Source organism: Prionailurus bengalensis, chromosome B2, assembly GCF_016509475.1.
Source record: "Prionailurus bengalensis isolate Pbe53 chromosome B2, Fcat_Pben_1.1_paternal_pri, whole genome shotgun sequence".
NCBI classification, from domain to species: Eukaryota; Metazoa; Chordata; class Mammalia; order Carnivora; family Felidae; genus Prionailurus; species Prionailurus bengalensis.
In genome coordinates, this window is record NC_057349.1 from 31,013,468 (window position 1) to 31,023,784 (window position 10,317).

General features: G+C 36.5%; 1 pseudogene; it reads left to right on the forward strand.

Annotated features, from left to right (window-relative positions):
• Positions 1-4,153, forward strand: part of LOC122490440 — a 51,817-nt pseudogene extending 47,664 nt beyond the window's left edge.
• Positions 4,154-10,317: the final 6,164 nt, after the last annotated feature.

The window sequence follows — 10,317 nt, forward strand, 5'->3', positions numbered from 1 at the left end:
TTGTTTAATTCCCACATATTTGTAAGTTTCCTGAATTTTATTTTGATACTTATTTTTAATTTCATTTCATTGCAAAAAAGAACATATTTTTACGACTTTAATTTTTTACATTTATTAAGACTGTTTCTAACATATTTTCTGTCTTGTAAATGTGTATTCTGCTGTTGTCGGGTGGGGTGTTCTATAGATGTCTATTTTGTCCAGTTAGTTTATAAAGTCTTCTATTTCTGTATTATAATTAAACTAGTTGTTTTATCTATTGAAAGTGGAACATGGAAATCTCCAGTTATTATTGTTGAACAATTTCTCCCCTTGATCCTGTCAGTTTTTCCTTCGTGTATTTTGGGGCTCAATTGTTAGGTACATGTATGTTTATAATTGCTATATCTTATTTATGGACTGATGCTCTTTCATTATATAATGTTTTTCTTTAACTCTTGTAACAATGTTTGCCTTAAGGTATATTAAAGTGTGATATTAGTATCACCACTCTAGCTCTCCTTCATTTATTGTTCACATGGTCTTTTATTTTCAATCTATTTATGTCCTTGAATATAAAGTGAGTCTTTTATTGAAAATATGTAATTATATCATGTTTTTTTTTAATTTTTTTTAACGTTTATTTTTTTATTTTTGAGACAGAGAGAGACAGAGCATGAACGGGAAGCGCCAGAGAGAAAGGGAGATACAGAATCTGAAACAGGCTCCAGGCTCTGAGCTGTCAGCACAGAGCCCGACGCAGGACTCGAACTCACAGACCGCGAGATCATGACCTGAGCTGAAGTCGGACGCTTAACCGACTGAGCCACCCAGGCACCCCGTCATGTTTTTAAATCCTTTCTGCCAGTCTGCCTTTTATTGAAGAGTATAATCATCTACATTTTATGTAATTACTAATAAAAAAGACCTGCAATTTTGCCTTTTCTTCTGTGTGTCTTATTTTCCCCATCAATGCCTCTATTTATGCCTTCTTTGTGTACAAATGATATTGTCTAACGTGCCATTTTAGTTCTTTTTTGTTGTTGTTATCATGTTGTATAATTTTAGCCTATGTTGGTAGTTATTTCACTGAGAACTACAACTAACCTGTTAACTTATAAAAGTCTGATTTATATTAACAGCAATTTGATCTCAACAGTATAAAAAAATTGAGGTCCTCCACCCCTTTTATGCTGTTATCATGGCAAATTATATCTTTATGCATTATATGCCCATCAATTTAATTTATATTTATTGTTTTATGCAGCTGCTTTTTAAATCAGATAGGAAAAATGAATTATAAGCAAAAATACATATATATTTGTCTTAAATTTACCTATGTAGTTAATTTTACCAGTGTTATTTATTTCTTTATATAGATTTGAATCACTGTCTAGTATCCTATCATTTTAGCATTTTTGTGTGTGTGGGATAGATCTATTAGCATCTAACTCTCAGTTTTTGTAGATGTGAATATGTCTTGGTTTGTCTCTCATTTTTTGAAGAATAGTTTTGCTGGATATAAAATTTTTGCTTGAAAAGTTTTTGCTTTTAGCTCTTCAAGTATGTCATTCCACTGCTTGTGACTTCCATAGTTTCTTCTTTTTCTTTAAACATTTTTAACATTTATTTATTTTTGAGAGACAGAGCAGGAGCAGGGGAGGGACAGAGAGAGGGAGATACGGAATCTGAAGCAGGCTCCAGCTTTGAACTGTCAGCACAGAGCCTGATGTGGGACTTGAACCCACAAACTGTGAGATCATGACCTTAGCAGAAGTCAGATGCTTAACCGACTGAGCCACCCAGGCACCCTATGGCCTCCATAGCTTCTGATGAGAAATAAGCTGGTAATTTTATAGATGATCACTTCCCCATTGTGAGTCATTTCATTATTACTACTGTGAAAATATTATTTTTATGTTTGTTTTTTTAATTTCAGCAGTTTGTTTATGATGAGTTTATCCTATTTAGAGTTTGTTCAGCCTTTTGAATGTGTAGATTAAAATTTTTCATCAAATTTTGAATGGTTTTGGTCACTAGTCTTTCAAATATTATTTATGCTCCTTTCTTTTCTCCTCTACTTCTGGAAGTCCCATTATATTTATTGATATACTTGATGGTTTCAGACATTTCTCTTTGGCTCTGTTGATTATTATTTTTTTTCTTTTTGTTCTTCAGACTGGTTAATCTCAACTGGCCCACTTTTAAATTCACTGATTGTGTTATACCTTCCGAAACCTGATGTTGAGTCTCTCGAGTAAATTATTTCAACTATTCCAGAATTTCTGTTTCTTTTTCATAATTTCTCTTTACTGATATTCTCAAATTGGTGAGACATCATTCTTATAATTTTCTTTAGCACTATAGACATGCTGTACTTTAGAGTTTTTATCTACCCTTTATTGGTGGCTTAAGCTTTGAAACCACAGAAGAAAATTTGAAGAACTACTACCAGCAATGGGGAAAACTTACAGATTGTGTGGTCATGAGTGATTCTGTGAGCAAAAGATCAAGAGGATTTGGTTTTGTAACTTTTTCAACTGTGACTGAGGTTGATGCTGCCATGGCTGCAAGACCTCATTCAATTGATGGGAGAGTGGTTGAGCCAAAATGTGCCGTTGCAAAAGAAGAGGAAACTGGAAAACCAGGGGCTCATGTAACTGTAAAGAAGCTGTTTTTTGGTGGAACTAATGAAGACAGTGAGGGATATCATCTTAGAGATTACTTCAAGAAATATGGAAAGATTGATACCATTGATATAATTACTGATAAGCAGTATTGAAAGAAAAGATGCTTTGGATTTGTTACTTTTGATGATCATGATCCTGTGAATAAGATTGTGTTGCAGGGGCGCTGGGTGGCTCAGTTGGTTAAGCATCCGACTTCAGCTCAGGTCATGACCTCATGGCTCGTGGGTTCGAGCCCTGCATCGGGCTCTGTGCTGACAGCTCAGAGCCTGAAGCCTGTTTCAGATTCTGTGTGTGTCTCTTTCTCTTCCCTTCCCTCACTTACACTCTGTCTCCCTCTGTCTCAAAAATAAATAAACGTTAAAAAAAAGATTGTGTTATAGAAATATTATACCATCAGTGGTCATAATGCACAAGTAAGAAAGGTTTTGTGTAGACAAGAAATGCAGGAAGGCCAAAGTTCTAGAAGTGGAAGAGGAAGAAACTTTGGTTTTGGAGATTCTCCTGGTGGTGGTAGAAATTTTGGACAAGGACCAGGAAATAATTTTAGGGGAGGATCTCATTCATATGAAGTGGTTGTGGATTTGGGGATGGTTGTAATGGGTATGGAAGAGAACCAATAGGTGGCAATCTTAGAGGTAGCCCTGGTTATGGATGAGGAAGAAGAAGATATGGTGGTGGGGGACCTGGATGTAGCAACCAGGATGGGGGCTATAGAGGTGGTTATGACAACTGTGGAGGAGGAAATTATGGAAGTGGAAATTACAATGGTTTTGGAAATTATACCTAGTAACCTTGTAACTATGGTCCAATGAAAGTGGAATCTTTGGTGGTACCAGGATCATGTGAGGCCATATGGTGGAGGCAACTATGGTCCTAGAGGCAACTATGGTCCTACAGGCAGTGGAGGAAGTGGGGGTTATGGGGGAAGAAGTCAAAATTCAGCTTCTTCCTATTTGCCATGGGCTTCACTATATAAATGGGAGAGAATGAAAGCTCTCAGAATTAACAGAACAGCTTCAGGTTATTGAAATAACAATGTTAAGGAAACTCTTATCTCAGTCATGCATAAATATGCATTGATATGGCAGAAGAGACCAGAGCAGATGCAGAGAGCCATTTTGTGAATGGATTGAATTATTTAATACCATTACCCTACTGTGGAAGAAGAATTGCTTAAAAAAAATGTTCCTTTGAGACAGTCTCTTAGCTTTATAATTATTATTTCTTTCTAGTGGTTTTTTTAAGAGTATAGAAGCACTCTTTTTTGATAGTGTTAAATTTGTCAGTTTCAGATGACATGTAAAATCTTTTTAAAGATTTTTCTCAAAGTTTTGAAAAGCTATTAGGATTATGGTGTAATAAGGCATAACATTTTTCCTTAAAAAACAATGTAAGTGCATGGGTACAGTTGAGAGGCTGTTGTACATTTATAATAAAATAAAATAATTCTAAATGAAAAAAAAATAAAGTTTTTACCTACCAAATCGAATGTCTGGATTTCCTCAGGAATATTTTCTATTGAGTTTTTGTTTTTCCTGTGTATTATTTTTTGTTTTTTTTCAATATATGAAATTTATTGTCAAATTGGTTTCCTTACAACACCCACTGCTCATCCCAAAAGGTGCCCTCTTCAATACTCATCACCCACCCTCCCCTCCCTCCCTCCCCCCATCAACCCTCAGTTTGTTCTCAGTTTTTAAGACTCTCTTATGCTTTGGCTCTCTCCCACCTTAACCCCCCTTTTTTTCCTTCCCCTCCCCCATGGGTTTCTGTTAAGTTTCTCAGGATCCACATAAGAGTGAAAACATATGGTATCTGTCTTTCTCTGTATGGCTTGTTTCACTTAGCATAACAATCTCCAGTTCCATCCACGTTGCTACAAAGGGCCATATTTCATTCTTTCTCATTGCCACGTAGTATTCCATTGTGTATATAAACCACAATTTCTTTCTCCATTCATCAGTTGATGGACATTTAGGCTCTTTCCATAATTTGGCTATTGTTGAGAGTGCTGCTAGAAACATTGGGGTACAAGTGGCCCTATGCATCAGTACTCCTGTATCCTTTGGGTAAATTCCTAGCAGTGCTACTGCTGGGTCATAGGGTAGCTCTATTTTTAATTTTTTGAGGAACCTCCACACTGTTTTCCAGAGTGGCTGCACCAATTTGCATTCCCACCAACAGTGCAAGAGGGTTCCCGTTTCTCCACATCCTCTCCAGCATCTATAGTCTCCTGATTTGTTCATTTTGGCCACTCTGACTGGCGTGAGGTGATACCTGAGTGTGGTTTTGATTTGTATTTCCCTGATGAGGAACGACGTTGAGCATCTTTTCCTGTGCCTGTTGGCCATCCGGATGTCTTCTTTAGAGAAGTGTCTATTCATGTTTTCTGCCCGTTTCTTCACTGGGTTGTTTTTTGGGTGTGGAGTTTGGTGAGCTCGTTATAGATTTTGGATACTAGCCCTTTGTCCGATATGTCATTTACAAATATCTTTTCCCATTCCATTGGTTGCCTTTTAGTTTTGTTGGTTGTTTCCTTTGCTGTGCAGAAGCTTTTTATCTTCATGAGGTCCCAGTAGTTCATTTTTGCTTTTAATTCCCTTGCCTTTGGGGATGTGTCAAGTAAGAAATTGCTACGGCTGAGGTCAGAGAGGTCTTTTCCTGCTTTCTCCTCTAGGGTTTTGATGGTTTCCTGTCTCACATTCAGGTCCTTTATCCATTTTGAGCTTATTTTTGTGAATGGTGTGAGAAAGTGGTCTAGTTTCAATCTTCTGCATGTTGCTGTCCAGTTCTCCCAGCACCATTTGTTAAAGAGACTTTTTTTTCCATTGGATGTTCTTTCCTGCTTTATCAAAGATGAGTTGGCCATACGTTTGTGGGTCTAGTTCTGGGGTTTCTATTCTATTCCATTGGTCTATGTGTCTGTTTTGGTGCCAATACCATGCTGTCTTGATGATGACAGCTTTGTAGTAGAGGCTAAAGTCTGGGATTGTGATGTCTCCTGCTTTGGTCTTCTTTTTCAAAATTACTTTGGCTATTCGGGGCCTTTGGTGGTTCCATATGAATTTTAGGATTGCTTGTTCTAGTTTCGAGAAGAATGCTGGTGCAATTTTGATTGGGATTGCATTGAATGTGTAGATAGCTTTGGGTAGTATTGACATTTTGGCAATATTTATTCTTCCAATCCATGAGCACGGAATGTTTTTCCATTTCTTTATATCTTCTTCAATTTCCTGCATAAGCTTTCTGTAGTTTTCAGCATACGGATCTTGTACATCTTTGGTTAGATTTATTCCTATGTATTTTATGCTTCTTGGTGCAATTGTGAATGGGATCAGTTTCTTTATTTGTCTTTCTGTTGCTTCATTGTTAGTGTATAAGAATGCAACTGATTTCTGTACATTGATTTTGTATCCTGCAACTTTGCTGAATTCATGTATCAGTTCTAGCAGACTTCTGGTGGAATCTATCAGATTTTCCATGTATAATATCATATGATCTGCAAAAAGTGAAAGCTTGACTTCATCTTTGCCAATTTTGATGCCTTTGATTTCGTTTTGTTGTCTGATTGCTGATGCTAGCACTTCCAACACTATGTTAAACAACAGCGGTGAGAGTGGGCATCCCTGTCGTCTTCCTGATCTCAGGGAAAAAGCTCTCAGTTTTTCCCCATTGAGGATGATGTTAGCTGTGGGCTTTTCATAAATGGCTCTTATGATCTTTAAGTATGTTCCTTCTATTCCGACTTTCTCGAGGGTTTTTATTAAGAAAAGTTGCTGAATTTTGTCAAAGGCCTTTTCTGCATCGATTGACAGGATCATATGGTTCTTATCTTTTCTTTTATTAATGTGATGTATCATGTTGATTGATTTGCGAATGTTGAACCAGCCCTGCATCCCAGGAATGAATCCCAGTTGATCATGGTGAATAATTCTTTTTATATGCTGTTGAATCGATTTGCTAGTATCTTATTGAGATTTCTTGTATCCATATTCCTCAGGTATATTGGCCTATAGTTCTCTTTTTTAATGGGTCTCTGTCTGGTTTAGGAATCAAAGTCATACTGGCTTCATAGAATGAGTCTGGAAGTTTTCCTTCCCTTTCTATTTTTTGGAATAGCTTGAGAAGGGTAGGTATTATCTCTGCTTTAAACGTCTGGTAGAACTACCCTGGGAAGCCATCTGGTCCTGGACTTTTATTTGTTGGGAGATTTTTGATGACTGATTCCATTTCTTCGCTGGTTAGGGGTCTGTTCAAGCTTTCTATTTCCTCCTGATTGAGTTTTGGAAGAGTTTGGGTGTTTAGGAATTTGTCCATTGCTTCCAGGTTGTCCAGTTTGTTGGCATATAATTTTTCATAGTATTCCCTGATAATTGTTTGTATCTCTGAGGGAATGGTTGTAATCATTCCATTTTCATTCATGATTTTATCTATTTGGGTCATCTCCCTTTTCTTCTTGAGAAGCCTGGCCAGAGGTTTATCAGTTTTGTTTATTTTTTCAAAAAACCAACTCTTGCTTTCGTTGATCTGCTCTACAGTTTTTTTAGGTTCTATATTGTTTATTTCTGCTCTGATCTTTATTATTTCTCTTCTTCTGCTGGGCTTAGGCTGTCTTTGCTGTTCTGCTTCTATTTCCTTTAGGTGTGCTGTTAGATTTTTGTATTTGGGATTTTTCTTGTTTCTTGAGATAGGCCTGGATTGCAATGTATTTTCCTCTCAGGACTGCCTTCACTGCATCCCAAAGCGTTTGGATTGTTGTATTTTCATTTCTTCTCTAATTGCCTGGTTGACCCATTCATTCTTTAGTAGGGTGTTCTTTAACCTCCATGCTTGGAGGTTTTCCAGACTTTTTTCTGTGGTTGATTTCAAGCTTCATAGCATTGTGGTCTGAAAGTATGCATGGTATGATTTCAATTCTTGTATACTTATGAAGGGCTGTTTTGTGACCCAGTATGTGATCTATCTTGGAGAATGTTCCATGTGCACTTGAGAAGAAAGTCTATTCTGTTGCTTTGGGATGCAGAGTTCTAAATATATCTGTCAAGTCCATCTGATCCAGTGTATCATTCAGGGCCCTTGTTTCTTTATTGACCATGTGTCTAGATGATCTATCCATTTCTGTAAGTGGAGTGTTAAAAATTTTTTTTTCAACGTTTTTTTTTTAAATTTATTTTTCGGACATTGAGAGACAGAGCATGAACGGGGGAGGGGCAGAGAGAGAGGGAGACACACAATCGGAAACAGGCTCCAGGCTCCGAGCCATCAGCCCAGAGCCTGACGCGGGGCTCGAACTCACGGACAGCAAGATCGTGACCTGGCTGAAGTAGGACGCTTAACCAACTGCGCCACCCAAGCGCCCCTGTAGGGCCTAATTCTTTTGTGGAAGATCAGGTGAGAAAGGGTGTACTAGAACATTACAAAGGACATAATGAATAAAAACTCAGTAGGCAAATAGAAAGCAAATATGAAATGCTTAAACAAAGAAATGATAACAAAAACTAAGTGTGATTTAATTGAAATCTCCAGATAAAATACAAACATATCTATATTAGATTTTAAAAATGAGCTCCTGGAATATACACTGCATAATATTATTAATTACCATCATAAGACTGAAGAAGCAAAAGTTACAAAATAAAAGAATACACGTGGTTATATTATTTAAAGAAAAGGGTTATATGAAGAGTTATAGTTATACCATATACCAAAGTAAAGCAGTTGTAAATTTATCAAGTAAATGGAACAAATTAATCTTTGAGACAAAGGCATTTTGAAAAATAAAAAAAAAAACCAAGACATATTCAGAATTCAATTCATTAGAGGGGCCCTGGACAGCTCAGTTGATTAAGCACACAACTCTTGACTTGGCTCAGGTCATGATCTCATGGTTTGTGAGATGAAGCCCCATGGCAGGCTCTATGCTGTCAGTGCAGAGAGATTTGGATTCTCTTTCTCCCTCTTTCTGCCCCCCTCCCTCACTCATGCACCCACGCTCTCTCTGTCTCTGTCTCTATCTTCAAAATAAATAAATAAACTTTAAAAAAAAGAATTTAATTCACTAGAAATGAACACACTTTTAAGCTTGTACGCATCAAATAAGAGAATTTCAGCATATACAATTACAGTTGAAAGAGTGTAAAATGTATAAAACCAGTATCATTGTGATGGGTTTTATTAAAATTTACTCTGTACTTATGAACTGAACAGACATTATTTAGTTAAAGATGTAGGAAGATTTCATTAAAACATATAACAAGTTAATATTGTAATTGTATTGATTTAGTTTACATCTAAAATAACATTCAAGATTTTTGAGTTTTGACAAATATATACACCTCTGTTTCTACCAACCCAAAAAAGTGATGGGGTTTTGATCATCCCAGAAAGCTTTCTTACGCTCATTTCCATCCACTCCTCTACCCTGAAGCAAATATTGTTCTGATTTCATTCATCATAACTGTTTGATGTTGTTGAATCTACCAGAAATTTCTTTCCTTTATTGGTATTATTTCATCATGTGAATATATGAAAATTGCTTATCCACTTACCTATTGATAGACATTTATGTTATTTCTAGTATTTGGCATTTATGAATAATTCTGCCTAACCTTGTTGTACAACTTTTTTGTGTATATTTGTTTACATTTTGCTTGGGTAAATATCATGAGTGAAATTGTTACCTCATAGCAGAGAAATAAGTTGAAATTTGTAAGACTCTGACAAACTGAATTCCAACTGGTTGTACCATTTTACATTCCCAACATCATTGTTTGAATTCATTGTAGTACAATGTAAAAACCAAAGAATTACGATGAATACAACCCATTTTATTCATATATGACCAGTGTTACATGCACTTATATTTGTGTGTGTCTAGTTCCATGCAATTTTATCACATGTATGAATTCATATAACCACCAGCTCAATCATGACACGGAGCTGTTGCATCACAAGGATTTCACTCATGCTATCCCTTTATAGCCATGCTAAATAGCCAGCGCCAGTCTCTTCCTTCTGTTCCTAACCCCTGGCAATAGCTAAACTGTTCTCCATATCTATAATTTTATCATTTTGAGAGTTTTTCTGAGCATGTATATGGAGAAAGATGAAGAATTTGAACCATTATTGAAGTTAGCATACCACTCAGGAATGAAGCACATTAGAAAGTGCTAACTGCTAAGGGAAAAGAAAATATTAGCAATAAATGGGGACTACTGGGAGTTGCAAGAGAAGGTGGGGTTCAATTTGAATCGATCAGCCTGGACAGGCTGAGTGAGAAGATAATACTTGAGTAAAAACTGGAGGACGTAAAGGAGTTATCTAAGTGGATTTCTGGATGAAGAATTTTCCGGTCAGAGGAAGCAACCACAACAAAGTTCATAAGACAGGAACATGCCTGGTGTTTTTAAGGAATGGAAAGAGTCATGTGACTGGTGTGAAGGGGACAGGAGTACAGTAATTGGAGAAGAGGTCAGAAAAGTAACAGATCATATAACATCTAGTAATCTAATAACAACTTTGATTTTTAACTTGAGTGAAATAGGGAATGTTTTGGGTCATTGAGTAGAAAAATGACATGTTCCAACTTATGTCTTTAGTAAGACATTGAACAGTTATTGTTGTTGTATTAAGATTAGTCAGTACTGGG